This window comes from Prenolepis imparis, unplaced genomic scaffold (genome assembly GCF_030444845.1).
Source record: "Prenolepis imparis isolate NDT839.2.m4 unplaced genomic scaffold, iyPreImpa1.0 SCAF_16, whole genome shotgun sequence".
NCBI classification, from domain to species: domain Eukaryota; kingdom Metazoa; phylum Arthropoda; class Insecta; order Hymenoptera; family Formicidae; genus Prenolepis; species Prenolepis imparis.
Window position 1 is genome coordinate 315610 of NW_028141174.1, and position 15108 is coordinate 330717.

General features: G+C 37.9%; 1 pseudogene; it reads left to right on the forward strand.

Annotated features, from left to right (window-relative positions):
* Positions 1-496: 496 nt before the first annotated feature.
* On the forward strand, positions 497-8607 carry LOC145946445 (uncharacterized; annotated as a pseudogene).
* Positions 8608-15108: the final 6501 nt, after the last annotated feature.

Consider the following 15108-nt stretch of genomic DNA (forward strand, 5'->3'; position numbering starts at 1 on the left):
GCAACTATTTTCAATTTTATACATTGTAATTTGGATTCATATATGCGTATTTTTGTAGACAGAAAGGACAACAGCTTCACTGTATTAGAGTAACAGTATATTAGTAAAGGTAATTTGTTTTGTTAGTAAAATATCTAGTATTTATTCAGTTTAGTGGCCTCATCTGAAATATCGATAAATTTACACTCATTTAACGCGTTTTTGCGTAAAATGAAAGGATCTAACAGACAAAAAAGCGTCGCTCTGCCCCGCGAAGCAAAATATTAATAGTTAAAGTTCATTATCATTAGGGTTAGGAAATCTGTCATACCGACGACATGAGCACGCTCTACGGTTACATGCGCATGCTCTATGGTCATATGCGCATGTTTTAGTTGCTTTTCGCTACAGTGCACGAAATTTAAACGCAACAATGCATGATGTATATATCCGTCTACAATAACAATAGTTATTATTATTGTAGACGCGTACGTACGTGCATACTGACAATTCCAATATGCTAAGTTTATTGGAATTTGGGCATCTTACATATGATAATGAAAAATTAGTAGATTTTTTAATCCAGCACGGTGTTTTAGGATCAACAATTAAGTGTGGTAATGATTTATATATTGATAAAGAAACATATTATTGTATCGATGTAGAAAACGGGATTATGTAAAAAATGTGCACAAGAAATATGTCTTCATGGACTGTGACTTTAAAAAAAGTACTAAAATTAGTATTTGGTTCGAGCGAAGTCATCTTGACATCGCAACAGTTTGCAAAATTGTTGCATGTTTTTTTTATTTACGTCAAGATGACACGCAGGATGAGACTGGCGTTGCATCGGCCACTATTGTAGATTGGTTCAGTTTTTGCCGAGAGGTAATTATATTTTAATATATTCTAACAGACATCTGTATGTATACTTAAAAATGATGTATAGTAATATATAAATTAAAATATTTCTAATTATAGGTCTGTGTGTTCTGGGCTGAGAAACATAGTGAGAAGCTTGGGGGCGCAGGACGCATCGTCGAAAACGACGAGGCAAAAATTGGAAAACGAAAATACAATCGTGGCCGTCTTGTAAACAGTCATTGGATTTTTGGAGGATACGAACGAGACACGAAGAAGATTTTTATTTGTACAGTCGAGGATCGAACAGAAGAAACACTCCTGGCGTGTATAAAGAAATGGATACTGCCAGGAAGTCATATAATTGTTTAGCTAATGAAGGCTTCCAAAATCTGACAATAAACCATTCCTTAAAGGAGCGTCCCAGTTGCGCACAGAATAAATCGGACACAGCAGGTTGAATGAATCGGACACAAGCCCAATCTGACATAATAAGAAACGGACACACTGCGGTTGGATTCGGACACAGTGACAATCGGACACAATGCCAATCGGACACAGTGACAAATGGACACATTGTCAATCGGACACAGTACCAATTGCACACAAAAGGAACCGGACACATGGTGGTTGTAAACGGACACAGTGTCAATCGGACACAGTAAGAAACGGACACAGTGCCAATTGGACACAATAAGAAACGAACACACTGCGGTTTGAATCGGACACAGTGGCAAACGGACACATTAACAATCGGACACAATAAGAAACGGACACACAGTGGTTGCAAACGGACACAGTGCCAATTGGACACAATAAGAAACGGACACACTACGGTTGGAATCGGACACAGTGACAATCGGACACAATAAGAAACGGACACACGGTGGTTGTAAACGAACACATGTTTTATGACAGTTTTGCTAACCTTAAAATAAATAAAAAATATTAGTTTGGTAATTATTCAGTTTAGCGGCCTCACCTCAGATATCAATAAATTTGCACTCATTCGACACGTTTTTGCTTAAAATGAAAGAATCTGGCAGAAAAAAGCGTATCTTTGCGGGGCAGAGCGACGCTTTTTTCTGCCAGATTCTTTCATTTTAAGCAAAAACGCGTCGAATGAGTGCAAATTTATTGATATCTGAGGTGAGGCCGCTAAACTGAATAATTACCAAACTAATATTTTTTATTTATTTTAAGGTTAGCAAAACTGTCATAAAACATGTGTTCGTTTACAACCACCGTGTGTCCGTTTCTTATTGTGTCCGATTGTCACTCTGTCCAGTTCCAACCGTAGTGTGTCCGTTTCTTATTGTGTCCGATTGGCACTGTGTCCGTTTGCAACCACTGTGTGTCCGTTTTTTACTGTGTCCGTTTCCTATTGTGCGCAATTGGCATTGTGTCCGATTGTTAATGTGTCTGTTTGCCACTGTGTCCGATTCAAACCGCAGTGTGTTCGTTTCTTATTGTGTCCAATTGGCACTGTGTCCGTTTACAACCATGTGTCCGGTTCCTTTTGTGTGCGCAATTGGTACTGTGTCCGATTGACAATGTGTCCATTTGTCACTGTATCCGATTGGCATTGTGTCCGATTGTCACTGTGTCCGACTCCAACCGCAGTGTGTCCAGTTCTTATTGTGTCCGATTCATTCAACCTGCTGTGTCCGATTTATTCTGTGCGCAACTGGGACTCACTCTTCCTTAAAGGAGGGAGTGCAAAAGGGGAACCTGTAAAACATGTTTTGCCACCTTATTTAAGGTTGAAATAACAAGGAAATAATGCTTATTTTACTAGGAAATTGCGGAAAATATGTATTTTAAAAGTAATAATGAATGTTTTAAAACGTCTGTCAAAATAGCTGTTTTAAGCGATTTAATTAAAGATGAAAAGTTTTAAAACAAGCATTATATATTTCCATTTAATAACGTCTACATTACGGAATTGTATAGGAATCCGATACACTTAACAATCATTCATTTACACTTATCATATGTAAATAAATTCATATATATCTTTGTCAAAGTTGTATAAAGTAAATGTTGCATATGTAAGATAATGATTTATATGAAGGCAAATAGTTTTATTAAATAATAATCTCTGAAAATCTTTGAATATTTTTAATAAATAGTTGACATAGTAAGAAAATGAAAAAAAATGTTAAAATGTGCCTTTATATATGTATATACATATGGACAAATAATATAAAAAATATAAAAAATATAAAACATACATATAAAAAATATAATAAAAAATATATACAATATATTTTTAAAAATGTAGGGGTGAAATGTGGCCCCGCATGTTCAGTATCTGGCTGACATGCGGTGGGTCCCAGGTTCGAATCCTGTTCGAACCAATCACCCCATATGCCTCGGGACTGATGGAAAGCAAAAACGGAGCCGGTGGAAAGAAGGAGAGCAGGATGAGTTAAGGAGAAGGAGTAAGGGAGAAAGGAGATGGAAGAGAAGGAGGAAAAAGGAAAGAGGCGGAGTCGGAAGGAGGAAAGAAGGGAGACAGGGAGAGCGAGATGGAAAAGGAGAAAGGAGGTGGGACGAGAGACGAAGGAGGATAGGAGAGGAATCGGAGTAGAGGTGCTCAGGAGGATGATGGAAGAAGGAGGGAAAAGGAGGATGTAAAGAGTTCTGGAGGAGAGGAAAAAAGAGGCGGAAGAGGTTAAGGTGTATTGGTTACTGTTACTGTAATGGTTAAGTTGTAAAGACGTGGAAGATAAGGAGATATGGAGGAAAAAGAGAAAGAGGCGGTTGTAAAGTGTATTTGTAATGTAATGTTGTACAAAGTGATATGGTAGAAGAGAGAGGAGTTTGTAAGAGGTTCGGGAACGCTCCTCAGAAAAAAGCGCCTTCAATCCTCAAGGGGACGAATAAAGATTGTTATGTATTTTTAAAAATGTAAAAAATATAAATAAGAATAAAAAAACAAAAAAAGCAGGCAGTGATCCTCGTTCGTTGCCTATGAGTTAGGCTAAGGGCAGTAACTGTATGCATTAATTCTACATTGTTTTTGAGTTTTAACAAGAATTTGTCGAAATATACTAAAAGGTCCGTATTTCGCAGCGTGTTAAATTGTTATTCAATAAAACCATTTGCCTTTATATAAATCATTATCTTACATATGCAACATTTACTTTATACAACTTTGACAAAGATATGTATATATTAGGGTGGTCGTTATATGGGTTTTTTCAGAATTTTAATGTTGGATAGTCGTAAATCGGCTTTAAATGTGAAAAAAAAAATCTCTAATTTTTTCAGATTTTTATTTTGAGTCCTGAGTCTCCCTGTTGGCACGTAATTTTCTTTTTCATTTAAAAAATATTTATTTAAGTTAGTTCTAGTCTAAAATAGCGACATTTTATGAAATACGTTTCATTGCCGTGAAAATAGTAAAACATCGTATATGAGGTATTTCACTCGAGTTGTGTGTTATACTACACACAAATCGAGTGAAAAAATTTAAATTATTATTTTACGGAGTAATCAATATATCGATTAATTTATTATTTTCCATTGATTTTTTTTTGTTGAAGATAATAAACTTTCTTTTTATACTTGTAACGCGGTCACCTTTCCCGAGCGCACGGATCGACTCGTCGGTGTCAGGGTTCGAGAGAAGGGGAGACTCAAACTTCTTAACCCGCTTTTGCGTAACAACTAACTTTTATTGATTTAGAAAAATACATGCAAAGTGTGTAATGTGTTATTCACAGCGTGTGTATGCGTGTCTGTGTGTATGTGCGTGTGTGAGAGAACGGTCGCGACACGCGTATTTACAATGGTGGCTCGTGGAGCCCGGCGCAGACGAGGCGGGGAACGCGTCCATCTCGGTCGCGGGCCGGATCGTCCGGAGGGCTGAGGAACCCCTCTGCCCTAACGGTATCGTCAGGAAGCCGATGACTCGGCGGGACCAAGAAACACCTTGGTCCTACAGGAGGTCAGGAAGCCGATGACTCGGCGGGACCAAGAAACACCTTGGTCCTACAGGAGGTCAGGAAGCCGATGACTCGGCGGGACCAAGAAACACCTTGGTCCTACAGGAGGTCAGGAAGCCGATGACTCGGCGGGACCAAGGAACACCTTGGTCCGACAGGGGGTCAGGAAGCCGATGACTCGGCGGAGTTGAGTCACCTCAACTCGGTCTTATGCTGGAGCGTGCGGTAGGCAGGACTGCAGGATAGGATCTAGTGTCTATCTGCTGGTCGGTCGCCCTTATATACCCGGCCGGCTGCCCCACTCTCGTGGTCGGGTGCGTGGGGGAACGGCCGTGCGTGCGAGCGAGACGGCATGCGTGCGAGCGAGACGGCATGCGTACGAGTGAGATAGCATGTGTGCGAGCGAGACGGCATGCGTGCGAGCGAGACGGCATGCGTACGAGTGAGATAGCATGTGTGCGAGCGAGACGGCATGCGTGCGAGCGAGACGGCATGCGTACGAGCGAGATAGCATGTGTGCGAGCGAGACGGCATGCGTGCGAGCGAGATAGCATGTGTGCTAGTGAGACGGCATGCGTGCGAGCGAGATAGCATGCTGAGAGCGATAGAGAGAGGTAGAAAAAGCGAACAAGCGGTCTATTATTAATCTATATATTTTAGCCGGTTAGTAACTTCGTTACAACTTTAAATAAATACAATTATACAGTACAATAATATTCCTTGAAACTTTGCGACTTTTAGTTTTTTAGATTTTTTTAAAATTTCTTAACCATTGATTATTATTGATTTCCTCGAATTGTTTTTCTAACAAAAAAAAAAAATTATCGAAAATTTGCGCTTAATCATTGAGCACTGGAATGGAATTCCCTACACATCTTTTTCCTATATAATCGAAAATAACGACGATTTAAAGTTCAAGGAAGATTCAAAAAAATATATAATACGTCGTTATATTGCTTGAAAAATGGATAAAAAATAATTAACTGAATTAAAAACACCCACGATTCGTGTGGAATAGCCCATATATGATTTTTGACTATCTTTTACGAAAAATTGAATAATTTTGTTCACTACTTTTGCAGCTGACTCCATCTAGAACTGAAGTAAATTAGTATTTTTTTCAAATTATTAAAAAATATCATATAAATAATATTTAAATAACATATAAATGAATAAATAAATGAATTGATATAAGAATATAACATAACACACAACTCGAGTGAAATACCCCATATACAATTTCATGCTATACCTCACGGCAGCGAAACTTATTTAAATCAGGTTTGTTGATTTTATTTTTAATCTAAAAATTACTTAAATTGGTATTTTTTTTAATGGAAAAAATCCACGTGCAAACAGGGAGACTCAGAGCTAAAAATAAAAATCTGAAAAAATTAGAGAATTATTTTTTCTACATTTGGAGCTGATTTATGACCATCCAACATGATCTTCCATTTAACGACCACCCTAGTATATATGTATGAATTTATTTACACATAAGTGTAAATGAATAATTGTTATATGTATCGCATTCCTATACAGGGTGGTTCGCGTAACGGTCGCCACAATTTTTGAGACATTTCCGCCAGTTAAAAAAAAATTTATACAGTGAAAATTAATCTGCTTTACGCAAGCTATAACATGCAATAAAAAGAATTGTGTGCGCGACGGAACGAGGAGTCCGATTTCAGGGACCAGAAAGGACAGTAAAGTTGACAAAAAAGCGTAACGTTAACTCTCACAATATAATTAAACTAACGAAATCTCCACAATAAAGAAACAATTAATAGGGTTCAATAACGATTACAAGAAATTAGCGTTCCGCAAGCTACGGTATTCGCGAGAAAAGAACTAGCTATCCTTTTTCTACGATTTTGAGTCGCACTCTACTCGCGTCGATAGTCTATTCGAAAAGAGTCTCAGCGGTCTCTCGAAGAGAGCTTTTATAATAACAATAGTCGAGAATCGTCGAGACGTTTTAGAATATTCGCAAAACCGGTTAAGGACGATAGGAGAATGACGATGTAATTTTTAACCAGTATAGCAAGTATACTTTGTTGTTATTCTGAGTGTTCTTTCGGGCGACCGTGGTCTGTTCTTTGTTTTTGAGTGAGACAGAGCGCTTATTTACAAAGGCGCGGGGTGTTCGTACGCCCCTGCGGCCGAGCGCTGATTTTCTAAGTAGCGTAGATTAATTTTAATAACATTGCAATTAGGTCGCATGTTGCATGTTGCATGAGATGCATGAATTTAATCAATCAGTTATTTCATTTCAGTTCGCGTTTTCTCGATTCGAGAGTAAATTCTCGAACAAATTGAAAAACAATTTTTTTTTATAAACAAATCAATGTCACCTAGAATTTTTTAAATGGAACTACTATATTTTTTTTTATATGAATCGATTCCTCACAATATTCTGCATAAAAAATTAATAAGGGTAAGATAGTCAAAAAGTGAATAGTTTACGAGGTATTTTATACTTCAATTTCACATAATCTTATTATAAGGATGGTTTTCGTAAAGATCGGCACGATTTTTAGGGTACTTACAATAATCTGACAAAAAATGTCATCAATCAAAAATTTATCAGTTTGTAACCGTCAACAAATTGCAATAATAAAAATTTGCCGAAAATTCTTTTTTTTTTATAAAAAAGCAAGGTTGGCTTGATTTTTTTAAATGGAACTATTGTGTGTTTTTTAATAGTAATGTACAGGACAGCAAAATAAATGCAATGAGTGCATACAAACACAATGTTATTTTATGTTACATTTCAATTCAAAATTAACCATTTTAAAGCCATTTGTTGACGGTTACAAACTGATAAATTTTTGATTCATGACATTTTTGTTAGATTATTGTAAGTGCCCTAAAAATCGTAGCTATCGTTACGAGAACCATCCTTATAATAAGATTATGTGAAATTGAAGTATAAAATATTTCGTAAACTATTCACTTTTTGACCATCCTACCCTTATAATTTTGTATGCAGAATATTGTGAAGAATCGATTTATATAAAAAAATATGGTGGTTCCATTAAAAAAATTCTAGGTGACATTAATTTAAAAAAAAAATTTATTTTTCAATTTTTTTATTGCATGTTATAGCTTGCGTAAAGCAGATTAATTTTCACTGTATACACTTTTTTTTTAACTGGCGGAAATGTCTCAAAAATCGTTATGTGAACCACCCTGTATACAATTCCGTAATGTAGACCTTATTAAATGGAAATGTATAATGCTTGTTTTAAAACTTTTTATCTTTAATTAAATTGCTTAAAACAGCTATTTTGACAGACGTTTTAAAAACATTTATTATTACTTTTAAAATATTTCCCGCAATTTCCTGGTAAAATAAGCATTATTTCCTTCTTATTTCAACCTTAAATAAGGTGGCAAAACATGTTTTACAGGTTCCCCTTTTAGGCGAAAAATGACGACTTTTGCACTTTCTCCTCTGTCGATCCTGAAACTGGTAAGAAATGTTTAAAACAATATATATTAATAATTGCAAGTTCGAATCCACACATTATTATATTTTTAATGTTCCGCTGTTATGTTAATATATTTTTTAAAACAGGTGCACACATACAGCATATAGAGCGTGTTTGGAGAGAGGTTTGCGGAAATATTCCAAGGTATAGTACCAGAGAGTCAACATCTCCTTGGATATTTGTCCGAATATCTCTTCAAACGCGCCTATAACCGACTGGAACGAATTGAAACCTTCTTTCGTGTTATCGCGGAAATATATCCTCTTATGTCCAATGACCAGCCAGGAACATCTGACAAACCAAGTACAAGCACTGCATGAAGACATGTTTCGCGTTTTCATATCGATACAATATTCTTTATTAATATATGTATATATTATTACCATACTTATTATTACACTTAATTGTTGATGCTAAAACATAGTGTTGGATTAAAAAATTTACTAGTTTTTTGTACGTGCAATGTCCATATACATTGTGACGTTGCCGTCACGACGCGCGTTCCTCCAGCCGAAATCGCGGGGCCAAGGGCCGAGCGGCCGCGCCACGCGAGAGAGAGAGCACGAGAGCCACCGATTTTCCCCAGAGAGATGGCTTGCGATATCGTAAATAATAATTATTAATTCGCGTTTATTTTTTAATTTTTTTTTATATTGTACTGGGAGCCTTAACAAGAGGACGTAAAATACATCAATCAACAGAGAGGTAGTGAGACCAAAAACACTGGCGACAACCTTGGGGGACATAAAAACAGTCCGGAGCAGCATTATTTACAAAAATTGGAATTCGGCCGATCCAAGGACACAACCGTTATAGCGCGGAACGCGCAAACCTTCGAGACCGGGCAGTGACGCACCCTGCAGGGGCAAGAAAGTTACCCCGGACTAACGAGGGCGGAAATTATCACGCTGTAGTTCGGCGGAGCCGAAAACCAATCTCAGCCGTCCCTCTGGATGTTACGAAGCCCAAAGCCCGGCGAAACTACCGAAAACATGGGGTAATTAGCGCCTAAGATAATTGTCGCGAAGTCCCGATAAGGGCGCCGTCGCCCTAAGTACGGCCGTGCGTAGGCCGCGCGACAACGATAAATCACGCGGCGCTGTAATTGGGTGGGCGTCCGCGCACCCTCTTTCACGCAGGATTGAATCCCGATATCAACCCGGGGCAATAGATCCTATACTCTTGTGCTGCCTGTCTTGCGTATCGCGTGCTCGCTCACGAGCATCAGCTGTTACCGATTACCGAGGACGAGTACGAGCCCCCGAGAATTTTAGAGTTCGGCTTGTGAGACTTCCGAGGAATGCCGAGGGAGAGAAGTTTTATTGGTGAGGCTACCCGTGTAGTAAGTCATAATTACGTTCTTGTACGTCCGAGCCTTAGCCACTCTAACGTCGTCGCGAGCTTTTTGTGTGATTTTGGATTAAAGGAATTTGCGAGGGCTCTGCCCGACCTTTGCTGATTTAGCGTTTGCGAGCGATCGGCGTTAAGTGGCGAGAGCCTTCGAGACCGTCAGTCTGTTAAGTTGCTTACGCGGTATTATTGTCTCTCCGGGATTCGGTCGGGTTTGCGTATCGCAACTGTGCGTTGTCGCGTCTTTGTATAATTGCGTAGTGTGATTGAGAGAGTGTCGTCGTAGTGTGAGCAGGGGCGTCATTACCGCCATGATAGCCACGATAAGATCAGGCCTCACTGTAGCCTAGGTATGGAATTCCATACCTCGGAATCTACAGATAAAATAATTTTTTTCAGTAAAAAACAAAGACAGTTTAAATATGTTTTACTGCTAATGGAAATGTTATACAAAATATGTATTGACAAATTTGAAATTGAACCCCCCCCTCCCCCGTCACTTACTGATGACCAGGCCTTGAAAAATAACGTAATGACGCCTCTGAGTGTGAGAATCTTGTCGCGGGACGTATATTCGATACGATTACTGAGCGTTCAAGAATAGAGTTCGCGTGAAGTATCTATTGTAGCGAAAACGTGTGATAATCGCGACCATTGGCGAGAGAGCGTGAACGTGAGAGAGATCGCGAGAGCGCGCGAGAGCGAGAGAGAGAGAGAGAGCGAAGTCTCAGCCCCGTGCCGTCGGGAATCGATCGCGCCGAGAAAGAATATCTTGTAACTTCTCGTTTTCGAAAACTTCCAATCTACTCTTATAGCGCGCGTTAACTCTATTAATAATCTCGTGATTATTGTTCCTTATAGCGATCCTATCAGCGATCGTGAAATCGTGCGATCTCAATACGAATTAATGGATCCGTCTGGTCTCACAGTTGATTGTCGTTTTTGGCCATTAATCTAATTATCATTCTTGAATTTTCTGTCGCATTCCGTATTGTTTATTAATATTTTCGATTAGATTATTACTGTTATTCACTTTATATTTCTTATATTTTTTTGTCATAATAAATTTATGTTAACTTTTGTTAATTATTCCGAGTCGTTTATTTGGAGTTTCGTCTCGTCCCGTCAAATTGTATGCACGGCGTTCGACTCCTTTCGCGATTTTGATATCCTGCAGCCTATTAGTTTCGCGGTAACACCACCCTGCCCTTCTACCGTTAGGAGAGCTGACCGGCCCGTAGCGGGTTTTCGGCCAAGATTTCGTGTCGGATTATATCGCGGATTGACGCGCAAAGGATCGCGTCTGGCGCCCAAGTAAAAGCTTCATTTCGCGGTAATTACGGCCCCTTTTCTCCGCTGCGGTACGCGCGGAGCGCTCGATATCTTAGCTCCCCCGCGCGAATTAAATCTTAATATCGCTTTTGTTGACGACCCCGCTCCGTTCTTCCGGCTTGTCGCGAGCCGGAAGAAAAAGTCGTCGCAACATATACATATACGCAAAATGCTAAAGGCGAAAACTGACTATCGTCTCTCTTGCCTATTAGTTGTGTCACTCCTGAGCGCGCCAACTTTAGGCGGTCTGATTCGTTAACTATAAATGCTTATAATTCAAAAACTATTATAGCCTCGACATTTTGGTATTAGGATTTTCGTCTTAAAATGATTTCAGGAATCTACCCTGAAGAGTTGATCCGGTCTTTACGGGACACCCTGTATATACATATACATATACATATGTATATGTATATTTATATATTTTAATTTTTTTATATTATATTATTATTTTATTATTAATGTGTTATTATTTTCATTTGTGACACATATGTATGCGTTTTCGTTACTTTTCGTTAGAGTGTGAGACGAGATCTATATTTACAGAATTCCAAATAGGTTTGCAACTTTCCACGCGAAGCGAAGTTTATTCACATTATTTGGTGCTTTCAGTGCGAAACGAGATTTATATTTACAGAATTCTAAATAGATTTTTAATTCTCCACGTGAAGCGAGGTCAATCCACATGGGTTTGCAACTTTTCACGCGAAGTGCGGCACGATGGTGGTGGTAGGGAGTTGCTCCTGAGCGGCTCCCTCCCCGAAAAGGAATTGCGGGGGGGTGGGGGGGGGGAGTCGGCATGGGATTTCAGCATCCTCGCCGCCTACCTAACGCACGAAGTAGGACACCCGTGTGGGTTTTAGTGGGTATACGTTCCTTCGGGGAGGGACTCCCACATAATTCCCTAGCCCTTACCCGAAGGCGGGGTATACATAAAGGATTTCCCACACGATAAAAAAAAAAGGTTTACTCAATTATCTCAAGTTTAAAACTTGCAAATATAGACCTTGTTTCACGCTGAAAGCAGGGGATGGTAGGGGTGGACCGCGAGAAAAGTTGCAAATTATGTAGAATTCTGTAAATATATAGATCTCGTTTTGCATTGAAAGCACTGGATGATGTGGGTGAACCTCGTTTCGCGTAGAAAGATGCAAACCTATTTGGTATTCTGTAAATATAGATCTCGTTTCGCACTCTAAGCACCGAACGATTTTTCGTATCTAACAATAATAATATCTCATGCATTATTGAGTTTAAATTTTGCGCAAAGTAACCAAAACGCATGCGCATGTGGCCACAGAGCATGCGCATGCGACCATAGGGCGTACTCATCGGTATGACAGATTTCCTAACCCTAATAATAGTAAATTTTAACTATTAATATTTTGCTTCACGGAGCCGAGCGACGCTTTTTTCTGTTAGATTCTTTTATTTTACGCAAAAACGCGTCGAATGAGTGTAAATTTACCGATATTTCAGGTGAGGCTGCTAAATTGAATAATTATAAATATCTTCTGTACTATTTATTTAGGTTTGTTATATTGGAGATAAATACATATTAAAATCTAATTAAAAAATTTAAAATACAACAATAAAAATTAATTTTATTTTTATTAGATTTCATATATATTTTGTATTTATTTATTTCTTAGACAAAAAGTAAACCTGAATGGATATTACTGTACAAATATTTTACAAAAGCCAAGTTACATTCCTAATATACAAAATTACTTTTGCTAATATAACCAAAATGCTAATATAGCCAAATTGTTAATGTCACATTACAGCTTTTTGCTAATATAATAAAATTGCTTTTTTTGTTGAAATTACTAAACAGCGTTGTTAAATACACTAAAATTTGTTATTAGTAAAACTATTTCGTTAATTTATTCAAAATAAATAACTCAATGATTCAGCAAAAGCGTTTTTCTAATATGGGTGATTCCACGTCAAATCGGACAAGAAATAATTTCGTATTTTTTAAATTGAACAAAACTTTTTTCACGTGAAATATACATAAAATAAGACATGTATTTTTGCATTTGTCCAAAACATTTTTTTTGCAGAAGTTATGAATAATACAATTTTCGTGAAAAATGAAGAATTTGTTGACTTTAAAAATTAATATCTCTGATTATATTTGTCGTAGATATTTTCAAAAATGCATTTTAAAGCTAAGAAGACAATCTTTTTATCAAAATAGTTTCAATTACAAAATATTATTAATTCCAATTGTTATAAATAATTAAAGTATTTAATAATTTTTTTCAACAAAAAATACACTGTTTAAAATTTTTATAGTAATACTATTTTATTAAGAAATTTTAAAGGCTCTTCTATATTAAATATAAATATTTAGAAATAAATTGGCTATAAGAGTCGTATGCGGGTGTCGGTGCATCGATTCGAACAAAATTTAATTTTTCGTTGGAATTAAATACTTGTGCACGGGGCACGAATTTTGCTTAGTACACTGCAAAGACTTTTTCGGAATAATTTCAATTATTCCGCACAAGTATTTAATTCCAACAAAAAATTAAATTTTGTTGGAATCGACATTTGCGTACAACTCTTAGAGTCAATTTATTTCTAAATATTTATATTTAATATTTTATTTTCCATTTCATTCTGAAAGTGTATATATTTTTTATTTTATGGAAAATCGATGGATTCTATTTGTCATATACATATATTTTTAATAAATTAGGCGTCGCGCTGCGTCGCGTTCACGTCACTAGCTCAATTAAGTAATCCGGCGCATTGATGCCGTCGATTACTTCGTTACCTTTATCTCTGGGGCTAATATACAGTATAGGATTGTCTTAAATAATTCTACACTTTGTGTTTACAATTATAACTGTTGTTTATTAAAAATAGATCAAGATTATTTCTTTACATTAATGACAGAATATTGATTTGAAAATGAAAATTCTCGGACTTTAATTTGTTTTTTTTTTGTTAATTGGTACGTAAAAACGAAATTTTTTTGTACCGATTATGGGCACAGCGCAATCAAATCGTGACTGTAAAAATTAAAATAATCATTATACTCCATTTTATCAAAATATATACATTCTGTTACGTCTGGACTCAAGTAAGGAAGAGTCAGAGGGAGGACGTAACTACTTATATCTTAAACAAACGCCTAACGGAACGTCTGTTCGAGCCGAACGAACGTCTGGGCCCAAATAGGTCAACGACCACAAGGGTCGCTTTTACACTATTTAAAGGGCCGTTCGCTCGGTGGTCCCTTTTCGGCAAGAGAATCTAATTTCTTTTGCTCGGGATGGGACCTTGTGCGATCTCGGATTATGGGAATGATTGGGAACGGGTTGGTTAATTAACAGAAACCATTTAAGTTGAAATTATAAATTTATTCTAATATTACAACAAGAGAAAATGATAATAATAAGTCGACTTATTCGCTAATGGAAGTGTGGGTAAGTGTGGATCGCGAGAAATACATTAGTACGGAGGTCATCAACCGGGACAGAGAGGGGGAGAAGTTATTGTTAAAAATCTAGGGTCCCGATTGGTTGTTACAATCATTTAAAACGATAAACAATAGATATATAAAATTTGTGCCCGTGTGTGTGTGTGTGTGAGTGAGTGAGTGCGAGTTTACGAGAGTTCAGTAATTTTGGCCGTTGGGGGGGGGGGGAACTCGGAGGACGTTAGCGGGGAATCCGATAGGATAGGGGTGGATAGGAGTAAACATAGGGATGAGGGTGCCGGGGAGACTTTCCGCTACAATTCTGTAGAACTGCTCTTCATGGGGATCGTCTGGCCCGCAGGTCAAAACACCTTCTGGGAGAGGAAGATCTAGGATAGGGAAGTTGGAGAGGAGTCATTTATAGAACTCTTCCCCATAATAGAAGGGAATTCGACCGCTATGCGCCTTGATAAAGGCATAGGCGTCGTTATAAATAAAGGGAATTTCTCCCACCTCTTGACAAGTGCAACCTTCGCCACACTCTATATTAGGTGGGGAGGGGGAACGATTGGGACAGGTAGAGGGAGGGTGGTTCTGAGGAGCAGGAAACGGAATGCGCGCTGGTTCTGGCGAGGAAATCGGAGAGTAATAGGGAGTATCAGGGTTTCTATTGCCGTTGTACTTGTTAATTGTATTGATGTGGTCG